This window comes from Ursus arctos, unplaced genomic scaffold, assembly GCF_023065955.2.
Source record: "Ursus arctos isolate Adak ecotype North America unplaced genomic scaffold, UrsArc2.0 scaffold_4, whole genome shotgun sequence".
NCBI lineage: Eukaryota > Metazoa > Chordata > Mammalia > Carnivora > Ursidae > Ursus > Ursus arctos.
The window spans coordinates 32,244,223-32,260,943 of record NW_026623056.1 but is presented as its reverse complement, the minus strand read 5'-3'; positions in this window follow the sequence as shown (position 1 = coordinate 32,260,943).

Sequence of the window (16,721 nt, the reverse complement as noted above, 5' to 3'; positions counted from 1 at the left end):
AGGATAGCTCAGAGAACAGAAGAGGCAAAGCAATAACCACATAAGGACAAGGTAGGATGGCCTAGTGGTTAAATGCACAGGTCCTGAAATCAGGCTACTGGGACTCAAACTCCAGCCTGCCACTTAACTGAGTTTCTTGACCTCTCCAAGTCCTCATTTCCCCATCTGAACAGACACACTGTTATAATGGTACTTACTCATAATGTTGCTTTGAGGACTAAATGTGATTATATATATAAAATGATTCGATTCTACCTCAGGTGTGACAAATGTTTCATATTAGTATTATAAAGCCCTCCAACCTACAGGAGACATGCAGTGAGGGAATGGGGCTGGGGCAGTACTGTGGAGACGATATAGGGTAGGCATAGGCTGCGTCTCATGCCACCTTATTCTCTACCTGTGCCTGTCACAGAGGTAACCTGCGCTCTTCTGCCTGGGCAGCCTGCGCAGCTGCACCAATACATAATCAGAGATTTGGAAGACTCCTCAGAAAGCAAAGAACAGCTGTGCCTTTCTCCTCTGCTCAGCTTATTTTTGTTCCCTGTGAAGGCCACTCTAGCTGCTAAGATTAAAAACACCCCTTTCCCCCACCAAATCCTCTATCCAGTGAACCAAGAGATTTAAGTGGCAGCACCAGTGACAGAGTATCTGGCTGTCTGACTCCTGTGTGTTGGCACCTCTCCACCCCCGCCCATCTCCATCCTAGTTTTGGCTTCCCTAGTCAGACTTCTCTGCATAGCAGCAGAGGGTGTGCTCAGCAGCTCTGCCCAATGACTGACGGACCTGCAGCAGCCCCCGCTGAGGAGGCCAGGCTGAGATTCAGACTTTGGAGGGTACTGCTTCTCAGCTGCCAGTAACAGCATTAGATTTTGTATTTTGTGGCACTCTGTGGTCACCCTTCTGATGAATCAGTTCTCTTGTGTACCTAACTCTCCTCCCAACTACTCTGTATCTTTACCCCTCTCTCCTCCCTCATCAATCTCCTTGTGAATAACTACACATTTCAGTGTATGTGGATATGAAGTCTTCTCCCTAATCTGATGGACAATGAAACTTAATTGCGAATCCCTTTGGGAGGGTTCTCCTTCATAACAGATGAGGTTATTGAAAGGAAGCCTCTTAGCCTGTAAACCCGATGCCTGTCCAGGGATTATAGAGGATTCTCAGCTGGCCTATAATTCCTACAGACATTTCCTTCTGCCCTCAGGCTCCTAGATTCAGGGGCCCCTCAGTATGATCATGTGTACAATCAGATGACTCTTTCCAGAGCCTGGGACGCTGAACCATCAGGGACATGTCTGGTGCCTCTTGTGCTATGGTAAGTCCAGGTTATCTTAACAACATGCATATTATATTTGTTAAAAACATACAAACTTGTGGATTGTGACTGAGATATTTATAACATAAGGGCAGGACCAGAGGACTAGGGCTCGACAAAGGTGCCCCAGAGAGTGTTGTGATAACAGTGAGTGATTGTAGAGAGAGATAAGCAGACAGCCTCTGACTCCCCCACCCCAATTCAACAAGAGAAACTCTGCTTTATGAGTTTTGCATATTTGGTTTTTTGCTGGATAGTCTCTGTTTGCCTGTTTAAATCCATTCTCTGCTCTTCCTCCTCTTTCTCTTTGCCCCCTGGAAGCTGACTTCTATGAACTGCATCATTTGGCCTTCCTTGCCCTCTAGCTTTCCACTGGGTTCAGCCAATGGGAGGAACGCAGGAGATTGGAGGGCAGAAGGAGAGAAAAGGAGGGTTATTTATTCCCTGAATCCTTCCCTTCTAAGCTATGGTTTGGCAATGGCAACATCCCTTTACCAACATCCACAGCTCCTATTTGGTGGCCCCCTCCTACAGCTACAGTTCTTGCCAGAACCTGCCAAGCACTCTGCCCACTTTCTTACCCCTTCAGACCTAGGGGTAGCCATGCCATCCCACTGTGGCTGGCCCTGTGGTACTTTCACCTTCCCTTGCTGGTTTTCCTTTATCTCATCTAGACTTTTGTGAATAGACCTTTCATTAAACCCTCTTCACTTATCCTTTATCATTTGCCATCTGTGTTTGAATATTCCACACTAGTTCTGTGACTGATTCAGTCATCTGTTCTAAGATTTTGTTTAGTAAAGGATTCTACTGCTAAATAAAATTTGGAAAATCACAACACTGGGTCAATCAGAAGCATTGTAAGAACAAATATCATATTCTTTGTGTGTATGAATTATCCAAAAAGGCTGAAGCAATGTCTTCAGAAAAAAAGAAAAAAAAACCCCAACCATTGAATTAGATAATGTTTACCATGCATTTTAAAGTTTTTACTGAGGAATATATTTAATCAGTACTAAATTTAGTTACTAAATAGAGGCTAAAATGACTCTAGAATTAGACAGGCTTGAATCTTGATTCTGGCACTTAACATCTGTGTGATTTTGAGTAAGTTATTTAACCTCCCTCAGCTTCAGTTTTCCTGTCTGTGAAATGAAAGTAATAACATTCCCTACCTCTTGGAATTATTGTAAGAATTAAATGAGATGATGTATATAGAGTGCTTAATAATGAGCTTGATACTTAGCTTGATAGCCAATAAATTTTAACTCTTCCTATTTATTTATAACAATAAAATACAAAAGAATATATCAAAGCAGGGAAAGTCAACAGTTTGAAGAAACAGTTTGAAAATCTAAAGGTCTGGATGGCTAAGCAACAAGTACTGTACTTAGATAAACAACAGACCTATCTCCTCCTAGAGTTTGCATTTAAATCAGCCTTCCTGTTTAAGATCCATTGTTAACCAACATGCATTCTGTACCAGCAGAGATTTGCTAGTGCTATCAGTAAATTCAGCCAGATATACATACAAACATACAAACAGACATAACAAAAGGTAGTGAAGGTAGAAGTTACTTGAGGAAGTTACCAATGTTGGAGATCCTTCTTCAAATCTTGGCTCAAACATTGAACTCTGAGCGGAATCTACCCCTGACCTATTTAAAACTGCAGCTTACTCCCAATCCTCAGAGCTCCTCATCTCACATGTCCTGGTCTATTTGTTTTCTTTACTCCATTGAACTCCTCACCTTCTGACATTTTTTTATTTATTACATTTCTTGCTTATTGTCTGTCTCCTCTAGTTAGAATATAAGCCTCATAAAGGCAGGATTTATTTTTTGTCTTGTACACCGATGTTTGCCAACTTGGTAGTCAGTAAGTATTTGTTGAATGATGTTGAGTCATCTCTGCATTACATTGTGTATGAGATTTGGATACCCAAGTATGCTAAATGATAACTTCTGGATGATTATTTAATTGTACTCAATGGATGTTCACGTCAGCTTAACAGGTCAGTTGTCATTAATGTCTGGCCTCCAGTTGACTTTTGTCTGCTTAGCAGTCTGACACAAAGTGCGCACTCAGAAGGTATTAGTCCCCCTGTGTATTTAACGGTGTTGATTATAGCTCTTTTTGGTTTCAAATCGGTCTTTGTGTACATGTATCTGTGTAGATGGGTATACCTGAAGGCACATTTGTGCTTGAGAACAATGTTAAAAGCCCTCGACTATCTATTTGCAGCTTATCAGAAAGAAGACTTTAATTGCTTCTTTAGTATTCCATTATCACTTCAAGTGTTTCCCCTCATTTCCTTCCTCCCTGCAAGAGTGACACATTTAGTTTTCTAAGTTTTAACTATTTAGCTTGTTTCCCGCATTAAATGCTTGATAAGACAGAAACAAAGTCTAGCAAAACTTTTTTTAGACAATATGGGTCTGTTTGGGTAACTTCCCTCCCCTACTATTAGAAAAGCTTGTGGTTCCTGTTCAAATTTGGTTTCAGCTCAGGGTCATGATCTCAGGGTCATGATCTTAGGGTCATGAGATTGAGCTCTGTGTCTTGCTCTGTGCTCAGAGGGAGTCTGCTTGGGATTCTTTCCTTCTTCCTCTCCCTCCTCCTCTGCCCTTCTCCCCCTGCCCCAATAAAAATAAATAAATAAATAAAATACTTTTTTTTTTAAAGAATTTATTTATTTATTTGATGGAGAGAGAGACAGCCAGCGAGAGAGGGAACACAAGCAGGGGGAGTGGGAGAGGAAGAAGCAGGCTCATAACAGAGGAGCCTGATTTGGGACTTGATCCCAGAACGCCGGGATCACGCCCTGAGCTGAAGGCAGACGCTTAACCGCTGTGCCACCCAGGCGCCCCAATAAAATACTTTTTTTAAAAAAAGGCTGAAATTCAATCCAAGACAGAGAATTTGTGTTGGAGAATATATAATACTGAGTGGACTCATCTTGGAAGGGAAACCAGAAGTTTTCTCAAGTAAAGAGAAGAGAGCTTTTACAGGACACCTGTAATATGAACTGTTAGGGGTTCTCATCTGCTATGGATGGCTATTACCTGTTTTCTGAAAACTCATGGAGATGATGTGTCCTAACAAGGAATAGCAAATACTTTCTACTTTCTAAACCAACTGTGTTCAATTATGGTAGTAATTGACTGAAACTGTTTCTCAGAGTGTGGTCCCCCAACCAGCAACATTAACGTCACCTGGCAACTTGCTAGATATGCAAATTCCTGGTCCTTACCCCAGACCTACTGCACCAGAAACTCTGAGGCAATCTCTATTTCTATAAGTCCTCCAGATGATTCTGAAGCACACCAGTGTTTGAAAATAACTTGTCTAGATACTGTGTTAAGAAGGATTCTAATCTGGAGATGCCTGGGTAGCTAGTTGGTTAAGCCTCTGCCTTTGGCTCAGGTCATGATCCCACAGTCCCGGGTTGTAGTCCCACATCTGGCTCCTGGCTCAGCGGGGAGTCTGCTTCTCCCTCTGCCTGCTGCTCCCCCTGCTTGTGTGCTCTCTCTCTCTCTCTGACAAATAAATAAAATCTTAAAAAAAAAATGAAGGATTCTAATCTGAGCTCAGTGGAGAAAAAAAAAATGACATCCATTAGTGATGTCACCTATGAACAAGGGAGGGGGGGATGGGAGCAAGTAGACCATGTATTTGTGGTCTCATTCACAGACAGAGGTGATAAATATAATACAAACGAGTGATCTAAACAAACTACCCAACTTTAGCTTCTCAAAAGTTCTGAAGAATTAAAAGAACAATTGGTCAAATTAAATAACAAATGTAGATGGAATGGTGCCAATGGACTGATTGAGAACCACATGACTCCTTATCCAAAATAGTGCTCTGGAGGAAATGCTAGAAAATATGTTTCACTCTAAATTTGGCAAGATGTGATGGCAATAAACATAATATTTATTGTGACAGGAAAAAATAACTCACAAGTATCCAGAACTTCTTTTCTTTTGATCCAAGAGGAGAATTATGTGTTCACCATCTGTGGTTATGGGTCTTTTTTGCAAAGAATCAGTGTGAGAGTGGAAGAAGGTTACAAGGGACCCAGAGAGCAGGGTTTGCTCTATAGCAGTAAGAGAAAGTTACTGGAAGGATAACATAATAGGCCCAAAAGGTGAAAGGAATGTACAATAAGAAACAAAAGGGGGTGGTTTGGAGAAGAGGTTTATTTTGAATTTTGAAAGTGATTTGGAGATAGAATTTAGGGAGGAAGGTACACAGAGAGAAATGTAGAAAGAAAATTTTTTTTCTTTGCAAGGATTTATTTTTTTTAATAATAATTTTTTATTATGTTACGTTAGTCACCATACAGTACTTCCTTAGTTTTTGATGTAGTGTTCCATGATTCATTATTTGCATATACTCAGTGCTCCATGCAATATGTGCCCTTGAAGAAAGAAAATTTTAAGAATTTTTGCTATGCATTAGAATAAAATTGGTATTTTGAGAAACTTCTGTAAAGATTTAAATTGTTTTAATTATGATTATCACTATCATTACTATTTTGGTTGTTGAACTATTGTTTCTTTCAGAGTGATGCCATGCTAAAACAGCTTTATTTAGGTTAAGTATTTGTATATTGATTATTTGTTTATCCTCTGTCTTCCTCTAAAAACACTTTGTTTAAGGAAGATCATGGACAACTGTAATGTTAATAGCTTGTATTTGTTTAAAATTTTGTAATTATAAAACTGTTTTGATAAATCACATTTTCAGTAGAACATTATGGTGAGAAAGGTGGGGGTGATGTTATTATTCCCATTTCGCAGATGAGGACACTAAAACTCATTTAAGTTAAGTCCCTTCTTCTGAATGAAACAACTAGTAAATGATGGATTTGGGGTTCAAACTTGGAGTTCAAAATACTCAAATTTGGTATTCTTTTCATCACCTCAGATGGTAACAAAGAGTAGTATAAAAGAACAAGTCTTCTGTTAGGGAAGGTAATTTGTCTTAAACTTTAAATTTACATGATGTCTCATAAAATATGGTTATAGTTTTAGCCACACCTTAGTATATAAAGATTTGAGGTCACACCTGAATGATGAGATTATTGCGGGTTTTTTGTGATTGGGAACAAGGAGTCTTTGAGACTGGAACTGGAACAATGACAGGTTGAAATCAGAAGGCTCCCAGTCTAGCTTAATCTAGCTACAGAGGATTAAAGTGACCTTTTGTTGGGGGTTATTAAAAGAGGGTTTTGAGTCTAAGTATGTCTTCAGAGAGAGGGTACAGATGGAATAGGATAGAAAGCAGGTTGGCTGCAGGACTCTCAGAAACCCGTACTTTGTAAACTGCATTGCTTTTATGCTTCTGTACTCTGTGTTTATTTCCCCTTTCCTTCTTCTCTTCCTATTTAATAGGGTTGTGTTGAAAGTTCTATCCTGTCGAAGGGAACCAAGGAAAGGGATCTTGTCCTATCTGGGTTGGAGCTTTACCTGTAGACCTCTGAGAATCCAAAATGGTGTGAGTGGAAAGGTGAATCTCTAGGAGACAAAGATGAGGTGATGTGGTCTGTTGGTTTTTCCTATGTAGAGATTCCCCTTCCTTGGGTAAAATTTTGGAGGAATGTAGTCTTTTTATTTTTGTTTGTTATTTCCTCCTTAAGAGAAAGAGACTCTTCACATGATTTGTGGGAGAATTGAGATAGGGTGAAGGAATGGTTAGGGGGAAAAATAATAGTTATCTTATAAACACGTACTTTAAAAAAATGTCGATACTAAAACTATTTAAATGATAGCTAAAATGTTTAGAACAAGGCTTTTCTGGGGCGCCTGGGTGGCACAGTCGTTAGGTGTCTGCCTTCAGCTCAGGGCGTGATCCCGGCGTTATGGGATCGAGCCCCACGTCAGGATCCTCTGCTATGAGCCTGCTTCTTCTTCTCCCACTCCCCCTGCTTGTGTTCCCTCTCTCGCTGGCTGTCTCTATCTCTGTTAAATAAATAAATAAAAATCTTTAAAAAAACAGTATAAGGCTTTTCTCTATTGATATCTGGTCTTTGAACTGCCCAAATTTGAAAGGACTATTTTGTACTTTTAATTTTTTACTCTGTGGTGTCAGGTGACAAGAGACAGAGCATAGTTCTCAAATGCAAAAGTAAAATAAATTTCAGGATATCTTTCCATTTTTCCAAGCCGAAGAGAAGAAAGAATTAAGGGCTTTATTTACTTGAAGACTTCTAACTTAAAAGTTGGGGAGTTTTTGTCTTCTCTTGATTAGGCCTTGAAACCTGGAGTTAAACAGTGGTTGCCTCAAACATCTACTCCCTCAGAGACTAGAGTCCAGAAGCGTCTTGCCCTAACTCTTCAAACACCATTGGAAAGAAAGAAAGAGAGAGGGATGGAGAAGAATAAATAAATCTAAAGTTATAGTAATTAGAACATGGCTTTTCCTGATCCACAAAGTTGGAGGTTCATTATTGACAAGAGTTCAAATATGCATAAATGAGTATACTAGACTATATTTTAATAACATTAGCATAATTTCCTAGACTATATAAATTGTCATGAAAGTTGTGTTTATCTGGTGTTATTGCATAATCACATGCTTGACCTTGGCAGTGAAGTGAAGCATGTAGGACTAGAAATTTGTTTACATTGAACTCTGTAGGGACCCATCCTTATATTGGTACATGACGTAGGCTGGCATTCATATGCAAACTAGTAAATTATTTATATTTTTCTTTGTTTCTCCTATAGCAGAATGGTGAAACCAATTTCTTGCATTTATAATTCTAAGGAATGTAATTCTAATGGAAAAAAAAAGATTCACAAATACTGTTCAATAAATCATACAGTTCCAATGTTACCAGATGACCAAGCAATTTTTATATGTAAGAAGTATACTACAATTTTTAAAAAAATAAATCCTTAATGGGTATAAAAAAGGAAGAATCATAAAGAAGAGAGAAGTTGCTTTTGCCACTATTCTGTCACCACCTGTTCTGTTGCTACTTCTGCAAAGTGAACACAGAGAGGTACCCAACTAACTTCCTTGAGTAACCAAATATTTAAAACAAGTGAATACACAAAAACTTTTTAGTGACCTTCATTTGTAGGCAAAGTAGCCACAGATAATCAATAAATAAATTGACCAAGCACTTGTAAGAAGAATCTATTTGTCACAGGGCTGTGTTGCTTATGGACATTATAACTGACTGGCTTCCTGTCCCTGGACTTCCCCAACCCAGGTGACTGCTTCTTCCCAAATCCACCTGGAGGCTCTGTTTCCTCCCAGGTTTTAGAATAAGCCTTACTCAATTCACTGATACGAGATCAAGTCAGAGTTGTTGATAGCCGCTTTCTAACCCTGGTGTTTGTCCCAACTGTTTCAGGTTGAGTCCATTTCCTATCTCCTAATTACATAACTGAGTTTCTTGCCAATTTCTCTGGAGACTTCATGTTTCTTTGTTCACTGACATTTGTATATTAGTTTGCTAGGGCTGCTGTAACAAAGTACCACAAACTAGATGGCTTAAAAAACAGAAATGTATTGTCTCACAGTTCTGGAGACTAGAAGTTCAAGATTAAAGTGTCAGGAGAGTTTGTTCCCTCTGATGACTACGAGGAAAAATCTGTTCCATGTCTTTCTTTCCTAGCATCTGGTGGGTTATGGGAATATTTGGTGTTCTTTGGCTTATAGAGGGATTATCCCAATCTCTGCCTTCATGTTCACTGGCATTCTCCCTGTGCGTGTTTATTTTTTACATGGCATTCTTTTTCTAAGGACATCAGTCATATTGGACTAAGAGCCCACCCTACTCATCTTAACTAATTGTGTCTGCAATGACCCTATTTCTAAATAAGGTTACATTCTGAAGTACTGGAGGTGGGAGCTAGGACTTCAACATATGAACTGGAGGGGACACAATTCAACTCACAACAGCTTACTAACTCTTGTCCTAATTTCTAAATGCTGTCCTGCTTACTTTCTGCCAGTGGTATACATATGGCTCACCTTTGATTGCTTATTCTACCAATTCTTTGATAGGCAACTTAGATTTGATTTGAGTTTCACCAAACTATACTCATGATCTTCCTTCTCTCTCCTTGGGACAGTAATGTCCTATGTCTAACCTACTATGGGAGTCATGTCTAATTATGCCTAGCCCTGTGCAGCAGGCAGAATAATGCCCCCAACAAAGATATACAAATCCTAATCCCTGAAACCTGTGGATATGTTGAATTCCATAGCAAAGACAAATGGAGATTACAGGTGGAATCCATGTTGCTAATCAGCTGATCTTAAAATAGGGAGATTATACTGGGTTATCCGGGTAGGCCCAATGTAATCACGGGGTTTTTAAAAATGGAAGAGGGAGGTCAAAGAATACAATCAGAGAAAGAGATATGATTAGGGAAGCAGGATCAAAGAGATGCTGTGTTGCTGTTTTGAAGATGAGAAGGGGGCTGTGAGCCAAGGAATGTATGTAGCCTCTAAAGCTGGAAAAAGAAAGGAAGTGGATTCTCTCCTAGAGTCTTCAAGAAGGAACACAGCTTTGCTGACATACCTTAATTTTGGCCCAGTCAAACCCATGTCAAGCTTCTAAACTATAGGACTATAAAATAATAAAATAGATAATTAATACACCCTGGATATGCCTTTATGTTTAGGAATCAGTTTTGTATGACCTTGAAAGTTTTCCTATTCCCCTACTTCTAGGCTTGCCCCAATTTATTCTGCCACCACTTCAAACCTTAGAATGACCATGCAATTGGTGCAGCATGGTATAATTAATGCACTAGAGTTTGCATAGGCATTGAAGCCATATTTGACTGCAAATTCTGGTCTTGCCACTTTCTAGCCATATGACTTTAGATAAATTACTTAAACTTTCTGGGCTTTAATTACCTTTCCCTTATCTACAAAGGAGAGGTAATAAGGCATACCTCTTATTAGGAGGATTAGTAATAATATCTGTAAATGCACCTAACAACATGCATTGTACATACTAAGTACTCAATTAGTGGTAGCTATTATTAAGGCATTCTATTTTATTTTTTTTTAAGATTTTATTTCTTTATCTGACAGAGAAAGAGAGAGAGAGCACAAGCAGAGGGAATGGGAGAGGGAGAAGCAGGCTCCCCATGGAGCAGGAAGCCCAATGCGGGGCTCTCAATCCCAGGATCCTGGGATCGTGACCTGAGCCGAAAGGAGACGCTTAACTGGCTAAGCCACCCAGGCACCCCAGTTAAGGCATTTTAAATTCTTAAGACTACTGTTTCATTTTATTTTTAATCAAGTCTCAATTTAGAGTCAGAAGAAGAATAGATAATGGGATCTTGAAAGAAAGACTCAGGGAGGCATTGTATCTTATAGTACTTACTGATGGATGGATATATATTCAGGAATAAATAATCATAAAACTATCAAAAATGTGTCCAATGATATTTTGGGGGGGAGGAGATACCCTGAAATACAAGAGGACAACACCTGTACATTGTGAAATATTAATTGTTAATTGTGAAATATGTGTTGCCCTTCAGTAGACAGAGAACAAAAAGATATTTTCTCTGTTGAATAATAATGTAAGTAACTTGAAAGCTGTTTGGGAGAGCTCATGCTTATCCACCAAAAGACCTTTAGAAAAATGGACATCTAAAACCTACTCCTAACAAAAAGTAGTTTATTAAGAAACTATTTTAAAATTTTTCTTCTGTTTCAAAAAAAGGGAAAAATTCAAATAATGCTAAAATCTTGTAGTAAAATTTGATAGGGTAAAAAGAGAGTTCAAAAAGCTTTGAGAAATAGAAATAGTTGTTGATGATCTCTTTTTTTTTTAAAGATTTTATTTATTTATTCGACAGAGAGAGAGACAGCCAGCGAGAGAGGGAACATAAGCAGGGGGAGTGGGAGAGGAAGAAGCAGGCTCATAGCAGAGGAGCCTGATGTGGGGCTCGATCCCATAACGCCGGGATCACGCCCTGAGCCGAAGACAGACGCTTAACGACTGCGCCACCCAGGCCCCCCAGTTGTTGATGATCTTAATGTGCTCATAAAAACAGGGGCAAACCACCTAAAGTAGTACTTTCTGAGTATAACTGCAGAGCTACAGACTCCAAAATATTTTGAAACCATTATATTTAACAATCATTGCATCTGAATCAAATAGTGCAGTTTTGTTAGATATTTGTCATCTAAATGATTGATAAAATCAACTTAAAATATGTTTTGAGACTCAAAACGTATTTCTAATTTTAAGAACATAAGTAATAGACATTTATTAAGAAACAGGAGTGATTGTCATTAGTTAATTCCTACTGCTGCAAATTTCTTAAATCTCAAATTCAAAAAAGAGAAATATGGGGTCAGCCCTATGGTCATATTCTATAGCACTGGAAAGCAAATAGTACACATGGAGTCCATAGGATAATTTCAGTTGCAGAGAGCAACTATACTAACTGGGGTGAGGCCAGGACAGTAGTTGTAAGGCAAAGGCTCTCCAGAGGGAAAGGGAAGCTCCAGGATGTAAGTGGGGTAGAAAGAAAACATACCTCCTTCCGGGGGAGGAGCCAGATGCCAAGCTTAGACAGGATGAAGACTGGAATATGGCACCAGAACACATGTGATGTACAAGGAAGTAAGTGGGACTTAAGAGGAAGTAAGAAGTTGCTGGGTATGTATAGGGGAGAGAGGAATGAAGAAATAAGCCAGGAACAACATGACATCACTCAGATCACTGATCAGGACCAGAGTAGGGAATACACCATGCCACTTCAGAATCTAGCAGGCAGTTACTTCTAAAGATGAGCTTGTGGGCATGACCCAATTTCCACAATGTCAGCCAGGACCCTCTGCTCACTGTTCTCAATTCTTAAAGTGGTCAGACCTGGCTAGGTACGTAACATGTGAAACTTGGCAAGCAGCATTTGTGATCTGATATTGCAAAAACAGAATGTCTTCAGGTGGTAGGTCCCAGAATACAGTCTGGGATTCTGCTAAACAAATATGTCCTGAAATATGCTGAAAAAGCCTTTGCACAGCAAGGCTACTGGCACCTCTTGCTTCTTGTCTGACTAAGATGTCCCCGACATCTTCAGCCAGTGACAAAATTAAACCTTCACTCCAAGCCAAGATATAACCTGATTTGTGGTGAAGCAGAAAAGTTTTTCAACTTAGGCAATCCTGTAATTTTTAGAAGTCTATGAAAGGAAAAAAATGAGATATCAGATGCCCAGAGTCAACTAGGAAATTCCTAATTCACCTCAGTCATTGATTTATGTAATTATTTCAGGCAAGTGACCTTGGGCAAATAGTAGTCCCCAACTACATTTATAATTCTAAATGAAATATATTGGTGTGATATCTTGCTCTTTGACTTGGGAACACCCTAATCTCATTCCAAATATTGATAAATGAGTTGTTAGAGGAACTAGGAACTAGAGGAAATTTACTCTAGCTTACCTAGATGAACAAGTAAGTATTCCTACCTAAATGCAGAAAAATATTGGAAACATTGCAGGTTGATGCTACATGCAACCTATATCTTATCAGAAACCATGTTATTTCAATTTTGCCTCCTAGATATCTTCCAAATCAATCTACTTTTTTTTCCCCTAGGCTTTTAAAGGACATTATCCTAGTTCAGGGCCTATCACCTAACTTATAAACAGCCTCTTAATTGGCCTTCAGTCTTATTCTCTCTCATTTCTTCCAATTTCTTTTCCATATTACAGGTATTATGGTTTTTAAAAATATCAAACCTGATCATTTCACTTCCCTAGTTAAAACCTTCAACGGAGCTTCACTTTTCTTGGGATAAAGCCCATATTCCTTAAAATGGTCTACAAAGATGTTCATGACCTGCCCATCATTTACTTCACCAATTTGAATTCCATATTCCATCCACATAGACGATGTTAGCTTCCATATACCATGTTCTCTCACCTCTAGGTCTTCTACTTTATGTTCTCTCTGTAACATTCTTCATTACATCTCTCCAACTCCTCCCTTCCTTCAACTTCCATGGCTAATTGCTACTCGCCTTTCAAGTTTGGGTAGACACTACTTGTGCTCAGCAGTATCCAGCCTTCTGTCTTCATCAGGACATGGGTAGACTACTTTTCCCAGCCTCCTTTGCAGTGAGGTGTACCTGTGTAACTAAAATGTGATAGAAGTAACATACCACTGTCAGTCCTGGTCCATAAAACCCTGCTGCAAGCAAACCTTGCTCTACTTCTCGATCTACCATCTACTTGGAAAGGATTCAGTAGACTTCGAGGAGAACAGAGGCCTAAGATGAAGATGCCTGAGACTTGCATGTAACTGTAATTTGAGCAAGAAGTAAATCATTTGTGTATTAAGCTGCTGAGAAATTGGGGTTTGTTTGTTTCAGCAGCTGGCATTACTTTCCTTAAGCAACACAAGGTCTTAGCTTAGTTTTAAATTTCCCTGGGAAACTTTCTTTGAATAACAAAATCTGTCTTCTCCACTCTACTGTAAGCTCAGCAAGGGCAGGGACTATTATCTTATTCACTATTGTGCATTTAGTTTTCTTTACAGTGTCTGTACACAGTGCATGGACAACCAAAAATATCTGCTGAATATTAAAAGAATAGGCTTTATATTGAGGTATAAAAATTCAAATTTGAGTTTTCAGAGGTTAAACATATAGGATTAAACTTGGAAAAGTACATTTAATTCCTTTTTAGAACAAAGAGGAAACTATGAAAAACTGGAAAATTCTTACATCCATGCAAGCAAACAACTTAAAAGACCAAATCAGCATGTTGGGAATAAGAACATAACACAAAGTGCCTCACTTTTGCACTCTAGCTAGTCTGCTTTATGATTTTACTTAGAAAACCCTGATGAGGATATCTGTCACCTGGAGTGTCAAGAAGCTTTTGAGAAGCTAAAATAGGCTCTGATTTTACTTATCAGTTTTTAAAGCTCCAGGCATTTCAAACCTGTTCAAAGTGGCAGTTGACATGTCTGATAATGGTTGGAGCACTTTGTTACAAGACCACAAGGCAATAGTCATCTACTTACGAGAGAAACTTGTCTTCCTATAGCATTAATATAGAGTAATTTGTACTACTTGGATTAGCTTGATCTCTATCTTTGGTCAATATTTTTTTGTGTGTTAAGTGATCATTTGGCTCTCCCTCAATTAGGTTGCACTAGGCCTAACAGTGGCCTGTAGAAATGATTTTGGAAATAGCAGTATGAACAAATTTTTAGAGTAAGAGAGAGAGAGATCACATACTAGCATACTCTTTGTGTGAATGGAAACCCTAAGGTTTTTGTATTTCATGGACCTCCCTCAACTAATAAAAGTTATACAGTTGATTTTCACCAAAATTAATTATGCCATGGATAACAGAGGGTAGAGAGAATGTGGTATTCATAATTTATTATGGTCTTATATATATATATTTTATGTAAGAAATTATTAGATATCTACCTCACCTACTTGCTAAAGAAATGCAGAAAACATGATTTCAGATTGGATATTTAAAGCAAACACCATTAATTTTCTGCTCTAAATACATTCCTGTTTCTTCCTTGCCAATACAAGCGTGAATTTGTTTATGCCTGGCCCCAAATGATGAAGCATGATTGGTAGGCTGATGAGCTTTACTTTCTGAGTTTGTCTTGCAGCTCAGGGTGGCTATGTCATTTAGCTGTAGCAATGAAAGCAAAGATGAAATCTGCTGATAAAGTTTCTGTGGAAAATCTTTTTTTTTTTTCCCTGATAAAAAGGGACATATGCTGCTGGCACTGTTCTCCCCTAATTCCTGCCTACTTCCACCCCCGTTTTTCCTACTCTGAATGCAGATGTGCAGTCTAAAGTTTTAAAAGCCATTTTGTTACCATGAAGTAATTAGCATGAAGATAAAACTCAACACACTATAGGTGATAGAGGGGGAAAAATAAAAAGAACTTGGATCCTTGGCATTGTCAAACAGATGAACTAATACTAATATAGCTAAACACTTATGTCTAGGCTATTTTATGAGAAAAGTGAGTCCCTATTTGTTTAAACCTTCATTAGTCAGATTTTCAGAAACAAGAAACATGACCAGTACATAGAAAAGAGTAGAAAATATATTGAAACATATTTAAGATGCACACCAGATTTGAATGTGTACTTTTCTCTCATTGGTGAGCCAAAATAGACTCTGGGATACAAGATGTATATCCATTTGGGCATTCAGTGTAAGGGTAGAACTGTGAAGAGCAGGAAAATGAGTACAAATCATTTAGTTAAATGCTGTTGCCAGTTACTTAAGAAAAAGCCTGTGTGCGTTTTTAAAACATCTTATACTAGATCATGAAGAAATAAAACATTTGAACCAACCAATAACAAGTAAGGAGATTTAAACAGTAATCCAACACCTTCCAACAAAGAAAAGCCCAGAACCAGATGTTTTCACTGGTAAATTCTACCAAACATTTACAGAATTAACACCAATCTTTCTCAAACTCTTCTTACAAACTGAAGAGGAAAGAATGCTTCCAAATCCATTTTATGAGGCTAGCATTATCATGATACCAAAGCCAGATAAAACACTACAAGGAAAGAAAGCTGCAGGTGCATATTCCTGATGAATATAGGTGCAAAAATTCTAAAAAAAAAAAAAAAAAAAGGAAACTGAATTCAACAGCACATTAAAAGTCTCACACATTATGATCACGTGGGATTTATTTTTTGGATGCAAGGATGGTTCAACATATATAGATTAATAAATGTGATATACCACATTGATAGAATTAAAGATTAATACCATATGATCATCTTAACAGATGCAGAAGAAGGATTTGACAAAATTCAACATCCTCTCATAATAAAAACTCTCAACAAATTGGGTATAAAAGGAATGTACTTCAGAATAATAAAGGTCATCTACAGCAAATCTACAGCTAACATCAACTCAGTGGTAAAAGCTTGAAAGCTTTCCTGCTAAGATTAGGAATAAAACAAGGGCCCACTCTCATCATTACCATTTAAATAGTAGAATAGGACTCTGGAAGTCATAGCCAGAGCAATGAAGTAAGAAAAAGAAATAAAAGGCATCCAAATTAGAAAGAAAGAAGTAAAATTTTGTTTGCAGATGATATGATCTTATGTATAGAAAATTTTAAAGAGACAGCAAAAAACTGTTAGAACTACTAAATTCAGTAGTTACAAGATACAAAATCAACATACAAAAATCAGTTGTGTTTCTATACACTAACAATGAACCATCTGAGAAAAATTTTAGAAAACAATGCCATTTACAATAGCATGAAAAATAATAAAGTACTCAGGAATAAATTTAACCAAGGAAGTGAAAAATCTATACACTGAAAATTGTAAGACATTATTGAAAGAAATTGGAGAAAGCACAAATAAATGAAACACATCCTGTGTCCATGGATT